The 12947-nt window shown below is 39.2% G+C and overlaps 1 non-coding gene across 1 annotated transcript; it reads left to right on the top strand.

Annotated features, from left to right (window-relative positions):
* The first annotated feature begins 12585 nt into the window (after positions 1-12585).
* LOC141639073 (small nucleolar RNA R71) lies at positions 12586-12692 on the top strand. Its single transcript, XR_012542360.1, has one exon. It is a non-coding gene; the product is annotated as a small nucleolar RNA R71 (small nucleolar RNA).
* Positions 12693-12947: the final 255 nt, after the last annotated feature.

Below are 12947 nucleotides of genomic sequence, written 5' to 3'. Positions count from 1 at the left end.
GCTAGATCAATGATAGGGCCCCCCTTTACCGGTGTATAATAGTGTCATTCTTGTTGAAATCCCGGTTAAAGTGCTTAGCCAAATAAGTCACTAATCCTCCATTGACAATAAAGGCCGTGCCTTCTTTGCCACAACCAACATTAAGCCATCTATCAATTAAAAGTCGTAAAGCATTGTATGGCTTTGTGAACTCTCTCCCAATGTTCAAAGCCGATTCAAGAAGAACAAAATCAAGTTCAGTAAGATGATTTGTGCCTTTCCTAGCTATCAAGGTATTCTCAACAACCTTATGCCATACTCTTATTGTAACACCCCGGTTTATAAAAGAAGTCCTCGTCAAGACATTCCCTAATAAAACGGACTGTTACCATCTCGGTTTCCCGAGGTAGTGAATAACAAATTAAACTCCAAGGCAATTTATATAATATTTTAACTTAATTATTACAAATCCTCTTTTCAACTCAATTACAAGAACTGACATAACTAAAAGTGAAAGTCTTCTAGATGATGATCTAGCTACTAAGTCGTCTGATCCAGTGTCTCACGCCCATCCAGCTCCCGTTCTATCTCTTACACCTGTCAAGTCTGCTCCCCATAAAACGGTTCATCACAGGTGTTCACGAATACACAGGGTCAACCACGAGGTTGAGTAGGGAAAACAATAAAACAATAAAATATGATATGCATGATACTCCGTCACCTCCATCTCCATCTCAACTCATCACACACATCTCATACCCCGGAACGCCCAGCCATACCGATCCCCGGTAGAATATATATCGACCGAAGTCGATCTGCCAGCTCGCAGCTGAGGACACCAGGGCAAGTCCTGCAGAACCCGCCTGGGCCTTATCACAACATCACATCGTATCTCAACATCGTCACTACCACATCATCCTCCAACTCCAATGCATATGAAATGCTCAACAGTAATTAATGCAATGCAATATGTATATAAATCACTGAACTGATGAATCATAAAGTCATGCCAGTTACCCGATGTTGTGATATCATACTCAATACGATCAAATCAGTCAATCACCTTTCCGAATATAAATGATAACGTAAATCAACAACCATGAAAAAAGTCAACACAATTCAACAACCACGATAATCAGTCAAGTGTATTTCCCTACCTCAAAGTGCCAAAGAATTCCAATTAAGCGATTAAGCGATCCGAGAAAGTAAAACAATGAATTTGATTATCGATCCTTCACGAATCCGTCACCTAAAACAATTATAATATTTATAATTACTAACTACTAAATATAGAAATCTCCCAAAATGGAAACTTTCCCGATATAGTAACTTTCCACTTTAACCAGTCCCGACTCAAAATCCATCTCTAATTATTTAAACGACTCGGGGATTAAATTAAATAAATTATTTAATTGACTCGGGAATAATTTATTTAAATGACTCGGGAATTAAATTAAATAACTAATATGATAATAAAATATTAAACGAATTAAACGTTTTAAGAAAACCCGAATCAAACATAAAACAATTCAACAACCCGACTTAAAACCCGTCTTTAATCATTTTAATTAAATAACTTGGAATTAAATTAATTAATTAAGCATGTGACCCATTATCGAAATATAACGATTAACTATCACGAAACCCGTTTCAAAACTAAAACAACTCGTCACCTACACCACCCCCTTCACACGCACTCACCCGCCACCACAGGCCACCGTGAGGCCGTGTCAACCACCAGCCCCAACACCCACTCTGACCCAGACACCAGCAACCACCCCCACTGGGGTCGACCCTCGCCGGCGCGTCAAACCATGGCCGCCATTTGGCCTGGTTCACCACCACGCCTCACCAAACACCCTTTGTTCTCTACCTGCAACCACCGCGGCTCTCACCCATCCCCTGCCAAACCACCACCTACCTACTCGCCGCAAGCCCATGAACCCAGACGACATGGCGCCACCGTTTCGACCTCCCCCTAGTCCACGGTGGCGCCACCCCAAATCTAATCACTCAAACTCGCCTGAAAACACACATTTGAACCCGTTTGCCACCCCTGTCGCTGCCACCTATTTCAGCCACCACCACCACCTAATGCCACCATAACCACCACCATTACATTCGTCACATACCACCCATTTCCCTTACCCCGTCAACAACCACCATAAACGCCCCTATCAGACACGAACAACCACCCAAAACCCCGACATAAACAATGAAAACAGAGAAGGGTTGCTCTTACCTTTTCCCGCCGCCATAACAGCCACCACGGTCGTCTATGGTCGTCGCCAATCACCCCTAGCTCTTCCTTGCTGTGCCGTCAACCACCCACGACCACTCTCTCTCTCTCTCTCTCTATATGCGGATTCGTGATGATTGGTGTTGAGGAAGGAGGGAGGCGGGTTGAGGGAGTGAGAAATGAGGGAGGCGGCTAGGTAGTACTATTAGGGTTAGGGTTAGGGTTAGGGTTAGGGTTAGGATTAAATGGGCTGGACAGTTATTGGGCCAGCTCAACTGGGTTAGTTCACCTTTCAAATTCTATATAAAACCGTCTTAAATAACTTACGATAGCTTAATGTAATTATCAACTCAACTATTATCCCGACATAATTAGTAATATGACATGTATAATAATTAATATATAATAATATCCGTTTAATTTATTATATAAAAATACGGGGTATTACAGTCTTCCCCCCTTAAAATGAACTTCGTCCCGAAGTTCGCTCCCATACTCAAACCTCAAAAGGGTATTGTATATCGTACTTACAGACGTCACGCATTTCTAACATGGTTAACACCCACTTTTGACACATCAATTAAACCTAACAAATACGGAATGTTATATTCTGCCCTCCTAAAAATAAACTTCGTCCCGAAGTTTAACTCATCTTTACTTAACCCAATTAACTACGACTAATAACTGCCTGAGAACACAACTGTATAACAACTAAATAATCACCTGAGAACACCGTCATCTTCCATCTAAATTCCGATCTCAAACTCAACATAAACTCATTAATCATGGTCGCACTGGACCGTAAACATAACTCCCGTAATCATCACTCGGCTCATAGGCCAACTCATAACTCGTTATCAGTAGTTTAACTACACTCTTTTTACACATCAACCAACTACCAGAAGTAGGAACAAAACATATAGAACTCATTTGCATAGGTACTCCACCACGAAACATCGACTTGATCAAAACTACAATCTACAAACAAGTGCAAATTAAGCCTTAAGATTTTACAATCCTCCCCAACTAAAAACATGGTTACGTCCTCGTAACCTTCATTATTATAACCAAAGTTCTCAAACTACTGCTATCAACAGAAAGAGGATGAAAGATTCACAATTCACGTTCACGTTAACTAATCCTTACCAAAGACAATCAATATACAAACTCTCTCAAGGAAGCTACCGTTACCAGTAAAATCGTTAGTAATTATTTATGTTACCAATCATTGTAATCTCATACCTTGGAAACATAGGGAATCAATCAACATGAGAAAAGAATTAGGGTCAAAACTTACTGAATCGATTTATGAAAATTTATAGCCTAATAGGTCCAGTCTGACTTTCCTTTGCTTAATTGTACAGATTTAGGTCAAGACACAGAATCCTTAATAAAATGAAGACAGCCAGTTTCGCAGTACTTATCATCCTAGACATATTTTTGAATCCTCGTAACGAAGGTTTGGGATTTATTCACGAATGACGAATGCACCTTGATTGGCAAATTTTACAAACTTATTGGTCGAGTCAAACAAGCGAGTAAACAGCGATATTGGAAAGTTAACATACAAGACTATCATACATAAAATTTCGTTCTTGGTTTTAAATATATTTAAACTGTACCAACACCGTGACATAAAAGATTAAATTTATTTAACTACACCCATTTTACAATTATCCCTTACATCTCATGCTAATATCAACATACCGTGTTAACACATAACTCACTTAGATCACCACATTCCATTTCCCGTTTTGACATTCGTAATTAACCACAACCCACCAATTTGCTATATGAACGAACAACATGACTAAATTATCCCACTACTTATGACTCCGTTCTAGTTCCATTCCTCCGACTAGCAATTATCATGGAACCATACCACCAGACACTGACTGGAAGTCTCATTCCGAATTTATACTCATACGACAAAATTTTAACTTCATTTTCAAAACTTTTACTTTCATACTGGACGGTGAAAAATTTTCTCGACATAATCTTATAACAGGGCCGTCATAGAATCCATTTACAGCTTACTACGAAACTCAAAATCAGAGAACTTAATTCAATTCCTTTAAACAAAACAAGTTTAGGTGTCGACTCATATATCGTAATTTACAGGTTCATCTTATTCATTTCAGTCCTATCTTTACTAATGAACGACTATTACCTCAATCATCAGGATTTTAGTTGCACTTCTTTACTCAGTTATATTCACGGCTCAATTAAACGTAACTATAACGACTATCATTTAAACCAACGCATATCATGTGAATCATCAAGGGTTATCCCATTATAATTGCTAATATAATTATCATAAACAATCTTTATTAAAATATAATTGATAGTAATGACTCGAGAATATAGATATGTCAAATGTCGTGCTACAATTGCAAAAATCACTTTAGCATTTTATGACAATGTAGTAACGAATATACCCAATAAGAAACAACAACACTGTTTATTATCGTGTCATAGGTTTAAGTTCAATTGAAATCATTTAATGCGATGAAGATAATAATTATAACTATGGGCACACAACTCATATGAAAGACATTAGAACTCAGATGACACCCTACACGTGTGATCATTTAGACACAATCATTACTACCACCCATGTGTAAACTTTTTAACAAAATTATTGTAAATATTCATGCGACTATATTAGAAAAATCAAATTAACTTTTAACGTCATCAACTTACACGAATATGACAATATGGTTTTATATTTATATATATATATCCGACCACTATGCAAATATGATGAACACACCAGAGATATTACAACATGCCAAATGTATATAAAATATGCAAACAACTGGACTCGTATAAAATATTTCACCCCTTGATTAGAAATCGATTTAAGCTTATTCAATTTTTACTCATACTATCATGCCAACAATGTTATCAACTAAGTTTTAAATTTTTGTCACTTGTTAAGATACATAATTACTGAACATGCGTGCTACTATCGCCATATGAAACATTATAAATTCACATTACTAAAGCTCATGAATTAACCAAACAATTGTATGAAATTTTAACATAGAATGCACATCTTAAATGTTTTGATTCACGTTGTAACTTTCAAAGATCACGAATAAATAACCGTTCGATTAAAACTCGATTCATATTATTTTTATAAAACACAGAGAGTTAAAAACACATGGGAAAAATAATTAGGTCTACAGCACAAGAATTTCATTTTTAAAGAATTTTACAACTCAGTTGGTCCAAACAAACATGTGACAGCTATTGGTTCAAAAACTTGGGTCAGTTTGCAAAATTTATTATTTAATATTGAAACATCAAGATTTTTCATGGCTTATTAATTTGAAAACATATGCGACTCTTTTGATCGATAGAGTTGGAATTATGTAAAAATTATTAATATCATTTAAATGAGGATTTTTACAAAATCGTTGGTCAAAACACCACTGCACAGAAACTTCCTAACCACAGCTCACTAAAATATTTATTAATCCTAGTCTGTATATCCTATAAGCGTGAAACAAACGCCAAACGATCACTAACTCCCAAGACTATCTCTCCTAAAATTTTCATCCATAGGCAATAAACAGAAAAGAAATGGCAGTAAGGTCAATTAAAGAGTAACATTAACTAAACGAGTTTCAGCACTATGTCATTCATTTTCTATGTCCCAATTCTTATAACTATACTATCGATACTAATCCATCCTAACTTAAATCTCACACTGTACAATTCGTAACATCTACCCCATAGAATCCCTTCGCATCTCGATCTACTCCGTATATCTAACTCACGATTGTTATGACTATAAACATGCAATTCGATAGTGTTTCTAATTATTATCACAAGACTATACTAGCATGGCTTTGGGATCACATAACCGCATATTACTTAGTCATAGTAGTGCTATCAACACATTATTCATACAACTTACTTACCGTAGCGTTGTCCTGCAATAATCAATGTATCAATCAATTAACACTTAGGCAACGATAGATGAATTTCCTGTTCAACCTCAAGCGACTTTTCTACCCTTTCACTCATATACACTCGGGGTTTCCGGTTCAACTGAGAGGGTCACAGGTTCGGTGTGAGGGGGCCCCTAACTCATACCTTACCTTAGTGTGCTCCTAACAGTTCTATCCCGGGGTTCATTTTATTTAGACTCTTCCTATGTTCATTGGGCTCATTGGTTTAGGCCTGAGGATCGTTCGCTCTGATACCACTTTGTAACACCCCGGTTTATAAAAGAAGTCCTCGTCAAGACATTCCCTAATAAAACGGATTGTTACCATCTCGGTTTTCCGAGGTAGTGAATAACAAATTAAACTCCAAGGCAATTTATATAATATTTTAACTTAATTATTACAAATCCTCTTTTCAACTCAATTACAAGAACTGACATAACTAAAAGTGAAAGTCTTCTAGATGATGATCTAGCTACTAAGTCGTCTGATCCAGTGTCTCACGCCCATCCAGCTCCCGTTCTATCTCTTACACCTTCAAGTCTGCTCCCATAAAACGGTTCATCACACAGTGTTCACGAATACACAGGGTCAACCACGAGGTTGAGTAGGAAAACAATAAAACAATAAAATATGATATGCATGATACTCCGTCACCTCCATCTCCATCTCAACTCATCACACACATCTCATACCCCGAACGCCCACCATACCGATTCCCGAGACTATATATCGACCGAAGCCGATCTGCCCACTCGCACTGAGGACACCATGGCAAGTCTGCGAGAACCCGCCCGGGCCTTATCACAACATCACATCGTATCTCAACATCGTTACTACCACATCATCCTCCAACTCCAATGCATATGAAATGCTCAACAAGAATTAATGCAATGCAATATGTATATAAATCATCGAATCGATGAATCATAAAGTCATGCCGCTTACCCGATGTTGTGATATCATACTCAATACGATCAAATCAGTCAATCACCTTTACGAATATAAATGATAACGTAAATCAACAACCATGAAACAAGTCAACACAATTCAACAACCACGATAATCAGTCAAGTGTATTTCCCTACCTCAAAGTGCCAAAGAATTCCAATTAAGCGATTAAGCGATCCAGAAAGTAAAGCAATGAATTTGATTATCGATCCTTCACGAATCCGTCACCTAAAACAATTATAATATTTATAATTACTAACTACTAAATATAGAAATCTCCCAAAATGGAAACTTTCCTGATATAGTAACTTTCCACTTTAACCAGTCCCGACTCAAAATCCATCTCTAATTATTTAAACGACTCGGGGATTAAATTAAATAAATTATTTAATTGACTAGGGAATAATTTATTTAAATGACTCGGGAATTAAATTAAATAACTAATATGATAATAAAATATTAAACGAATTAAACGTTTTAAGAAAACCCGAATCAAACATAAAACAATTCAACAACCCGACTTAAAACCCGTCTTTAATCATTTTAATTAAATAACTTGGAATTAAATTAATTAATTAAGCATGTGACCCATTATCGAAATATAACGATTAACTATCACGAAACCCGTTTCAAAACTAAAACAACTCGTCACCTACACCACCCCCTTCACACGCACTCGCCCGCCACCACAGGCCACTGTGAGGCCGTGTCAACCACCAGCCCCAACACCCACTCTGACCCAGACACCAGCAACCACCCCCACTGGGGTCGACCCTCGTCGGCGCGTCAAACCATGGCCGCCATTTGGCCTGGTTCACCACCACGCCTCACCAAACACCCTTTGTTCTCTACCTGCAACCACCGCGGCTCTCACCCATCCCCTGCCAAACCACCACCTACCTACTCGCCGCAAGCCCATGAACCCAGACGACATGGCGCCACCGTTTCGACCTCCCCCTAGTTTACGGTGGCGCCACCCCAAATCTAATCACTCAAACTCGCCTGAAAACGCACATTTGTACCCGTTTGCCACCCCTGTTGCTGCCACCTATTTCAGCCACCACCACCACCTAATGCCACCATAACCACCACCATTACATTCGTCACATACCACCCATTTCCCTTACCCCGTCAACAACCACCATAAACGCCCCTATCAGACACGAACAACCACCCAAAACCCCGACATAAACAATGAAAACAGAGAAGGGTTGCTCTTACCTTTTCCCGCCGCCATAACAGCCACCACGGTCGTCTATGGTCGTCGCCAATCACCCCTAGCTCTTCCTTGCTATGCCGTCAACCACCCACGGCCACTCTCTCTCTCTCTCTCTCTCTCTCTCTATGCGGATTCGTGATGATTGGTGTTGAGGAAGGAGGGAGGCGGGTTGAGGGAGTGAAAAATGAGGGAGGCGGCTGGGTAGTACTATTAGGGTTAGGGTTAGGGTTAGGGTTAGGATTAAATGGGCTGGACAGTTATTGGGCCAGCTCAACTGGGTTAGTTCACCTTTCGAATTCTATATAAAACCGTCTTAAATAACTTACGATAGCTTAATGTAATTATCAACTCAACTATTATCCCGACATAATTAGTAATATGACATGTATAATAATTAATATATAATAATATCCGTTTAATTTATTATATAAAAATACGGAGTATTACACTTATGCCCGAATGATGGACTAAGAGAGCACAACAATCATGATAAGATGTGAATTTATTTCCGGAAATGGCCTTCCATAGAGGAGCGGGGTCATACTTGGTAGGCTTTTTTGTGTATTTTGGGCTATCACTAACGCCAAATATTTTACCAATCTCGTCATAAGACAATTTTCTATCAACATTCTCGAGACGAAACTCAATATTGGTTAGGGTCTCCACCTTGGTGACTTTCAAAGAGCTCAAAAACTCTAAGGTGAGGAAGGAGTAGGTCAATTCTTGCATTTCAAACAATTTACTCAATCCCATAGACTCGAAAAAAGTCTTTGTTTGCTCAAGAACACCCAATTTCGACAATGTATCTTGACAAATGAACTTGGTATGCATGATGGTTTTCTTAGCAAAGAGAACAAATTTCTTCCTATGGGAGTCGGAAGTAAAAATTACCTCCGGATAATCGGCTAATTGTTCAATGACCAGAGTAGTAGAAGTAGTAGCTTCCATAGGAGGATTTTGTTCTTGAATCTCCAACCTTGCATTATGGACTACCAATGCCTTTGATGCTTGTTTGTCTTGAAGAGCTTGTTGCCTCTTAGAAAGGTTCTTCTTTTGGGGTGCCTTGTTTCCACCTTTTATTCTTGTCATACTCCTTTGCTTAGTAACACCAATGAAAGCTTGAAATCTTCAATTTTTAGTAATGCCCAAATCGATTTAGGATAGATGAATGTTGCATTGTATCCCAAAAATCGACTCAAAACTTGAAGATTTTGGTGTTTTAATCACTTGTTGTTGCTAAAGGAGTGATTAATTTTTGTTTTGAGGAAGTTTGGATTTGATTTGGTTGATTTTGGTTGAGAAATTTGATTTTTGTTGATGGAGAGGATGAGAGTTTTGGGGTTTTGAGGTTTGAAATAATGAAAATGAATTGGGAAGGAGGGGTTTAAAGACCCGTTATATTTTGAAAAGCAGAGGGAGACGAGCAGATTTAGCCTCGGGACGCTCGAATTCTTCAGTTTCTGGGTTCAGGAAAAATGCCTGGGGACGAGCGTCTCGAAGGTAAGACGAGCGAATTCTTGAGCTGGGACGAGCGTCTTCTGCTTGAGACGCTCGGATTCCTTTCCAGGGAGAAATCCCAAAAATTGGCAGTGCAAAGACGAGCGTCTTTTCCTCTGGGACGACCGTCCTGGCCCACGAGCGGATTCCTTGCTGGGACGCTCGAATTTTCAGTCAGACCCAAAAATTAATTCTCCAGCTTCACAAGATGAGCGTCTTATGCATTGGACGCTCGGGTTCATTTCAAGACGAGCGGATTCGCCTCGGGGCCGCTCGGATTCTTCCTCTTCCACACGGATTCAGGTCCATCCATGGGTGCTTCGTAACCCGTGTCATTTCATTCTTCAATTCTTGTGTTCTTCATTGTGAGGGCACTACAAAGGCATGGATAGCCTAGGCAATTGCTATCCCCACACTAAGGCAAAACACTACACATCAATAAACTCATAAGTCCCTCCCTCACTTCTCACAAAGTGATGATAATCTTGATCAAGGCATAGAAATGCAAATCCAAAAATGACAAAAATGCAATACGATAATTAAAATGGAAGTTAGGGAGTTAGAATATTTACAAATGGTGGTTTAGGGAGGACTCCACCAAACTCTCATCCAATAATGAGATGTCAAGGGGGAATGTTCAAGGTGTTGTTGATGTTTCTCAACACCTTGAAGAAGTAGTCGAAAGCTTGTTCATTGTCATGATAAAGATCTTCAATAGACCTCTGCACTTGTTGTTCTCCATGATGGTCTTGAGCCATAGCATTACCGATATAGGGATTGAATATCCCTTCAAACTCATCATCCCAAAGACCGCATACTTCGTCCACTTGATCACTAAAAATGTCTTGAGTTGATGAAGACAACTCCTCTTCTTTTTTTTTCTTGGCCAATGAGGCCTTCTTCTTCACTTGTCATGGGTGAGCTTTTCAAGCTCTCATTGTTGCAGTTTCCTTGCTCTTTTGATGGAGCATCATCCACTTTCTTCTTCCATTGAAATGCCAACTTCTTCCTATCATCTTTTCGGCTATAGTGATCAACCATAAAACATGGCTCATGCAATCGGGGAGCTCTCATAGTCTTGTCAAGATTGAAAGTGATGGTTTCATCTCCCGCTTCAAGGGTGAGCTCTCCATGTTTTACATCGATCACCGCTCCCGCGGTGTGCAAGAAAGGTCTTCCTAAAATAATAGGAATGTTGGAGTCTTCTTCCATGTCAACAATAACAAAATCCATCGGGATGAAGAATTTGCCAATTCTTACAGGAACATCTTCCCATACCCCTAAAGGTGTCTTTGTTGATCTATCCGCCATTTGAAGCGTGATGTTGGTGCATTTGAGTTCTCCCATTCCTAGCCTCTTGCTTACCGAATATGGCATGACACTAACACTTGCCTCAAGGTCATATAAAGCTTTGTTGATTGTAGTGTCACCAATAGTGCATGGAATAGAAAAACTTCCCGGATCCTTGAGCTTTGGAGGTGAACTTCCTTGAAGAATGGCACTACTTACTTTAGTGAAAGCAATAGTCTCAAGCATCCGGATTGATTTCTTCTTCGTAAGAATATCTTTCATATACTTTGCATAGGCCGGAACATGATTGATCAATTCCGTGAATGGAATCGAGACTTCTAAATTCTTCACAATCTCCATGAATTTTCCAAGTTGGTCATCAAACTTAGGCTTAGCTTGACGACTCGGGAATGGAAGTCTAATCACAATAGGCTCCTTTTCTTTGGCCTTCTCTTCATCCTTCTTTGAAACTTCTTGAATGATGGGTTCTTCTTTTTTAGAGTTTTCAACAACTCTTTCCTTGTCACTAGCATTCACAACATCTTCATCAATGGGCCTTTTCGGCCCTTCATACCTTGTACCACTCCTCAAATGGATGACACTCACCGATTCTTGTCTTGGGGGATTACCTTGAGGTGGTAATTGCCCCTTTTGTCTTTGTGAACTTGAAGATGCTAATTGAGACATTTGGGTCTCCAACATCTTTTTGTGAGCTAGTATGTTGTTAATGGTGATGTCTTTTGCTTGGCTATCCTTTTGCATTTGAGTGAAAAACTCTTGTTGGTTCTTTTGCATTTGGAGGACCGCTTTTTGAACATCAAAACCTTGGTCATTTGATTGAGTGTATGGAGTTTGATTTTGGTAACCTTGGTTTTGGTTGTAAAAGGGTCTTTGATTTTGGTTTCTCATTGGAGGTGGGGTGTATGTTGGTTGAGGGTTTTGAACATTTTAGCTTTTGTATGAGAGATTTGGATGGAATTTGGTGTTTTCATTGTAATAGTTGGAATAATGGGTACCACTCTTGTATGCTTGAAAAGCATTCACTTCCTCACTTGTTCCCCTACATTCACTTGGGTCATGTCTCAAAGTTCCACAATTCTCACATATTCCACTTGGAATTGATGAAGATGCCACCATGGCATTAACATGTTGCTTTGGTGATTTGGAGGCTTCTTCAAGTTTAGCCATAACCTTCTCAAACTTCAAGTTGATGGTATCAATATGAGCACTAAGTTGAGCACCCAATTGAGTAATAGAGTCCACTTCATGCTTTCCTCCTCTAGTAGCCTTCCGAGCTTGATTATTGTGAGTTATGGACCGCTATTTCCTCAATCTTGTTCCATGTTTGATTATTATCAACTTCGGTGAACATACCATTTGATCCCATGTTAAGAATGTTTCGGGAGTCTTCATAAAGACCATTCCAAAATTGTTGTACCAAGAACCACTCGCTAAGTCCATGATGAGGACATGAGCGACAAGTTCCTTTGAATCGCTCCCAAGCTTCATACAAAGATTCTTCGTCCCTTTGTTTAAACCCCGTGATTTTCGCTCTTAGCATGTTAGTCTTTTCCGGAGGGTAGAACTTTTTGTAGAAAGCAAGAGCCAATTTCTTCCAAGAGTCAATACCAAGAGTAGCCTTATCAAGGCTCTTTAGCCACTGTTTCGCGGTACCAATCGAAGAAAAAGGAAATAAGACCCATCGAATTTGGTCTTGAGTAACTCCGGTTTGTGAAATCGCATCACAATAGTCACAAAAAGTCTCCATGTGAGAATGAGGGTCTTCACTAGGCATCCCCCTAAATTGGCTTCTTTC

This window comes from Silene latifolia, unplaced genomic scaffold, assembly GCF_048544455.1.
Source record: "Silene latifolia isolate original U9 population unplaced genomic scaffold, ASM4854445v1 scaffold_269, whole genome shotgun sequence".
Taxonomy (NCBI): domain Eukaryota; kingdom Viridiplantae; phylum Streptophyta; class Magnoliopsida; order Caryophyllales; family Caryophyllaceae; genus Silene; species Silene latifolia.
The sequence above is the reverse complement of the archived record's forward strand: the minus strand, read 5'-3'. Positions and strand labels throughout refer to the sequence as shown.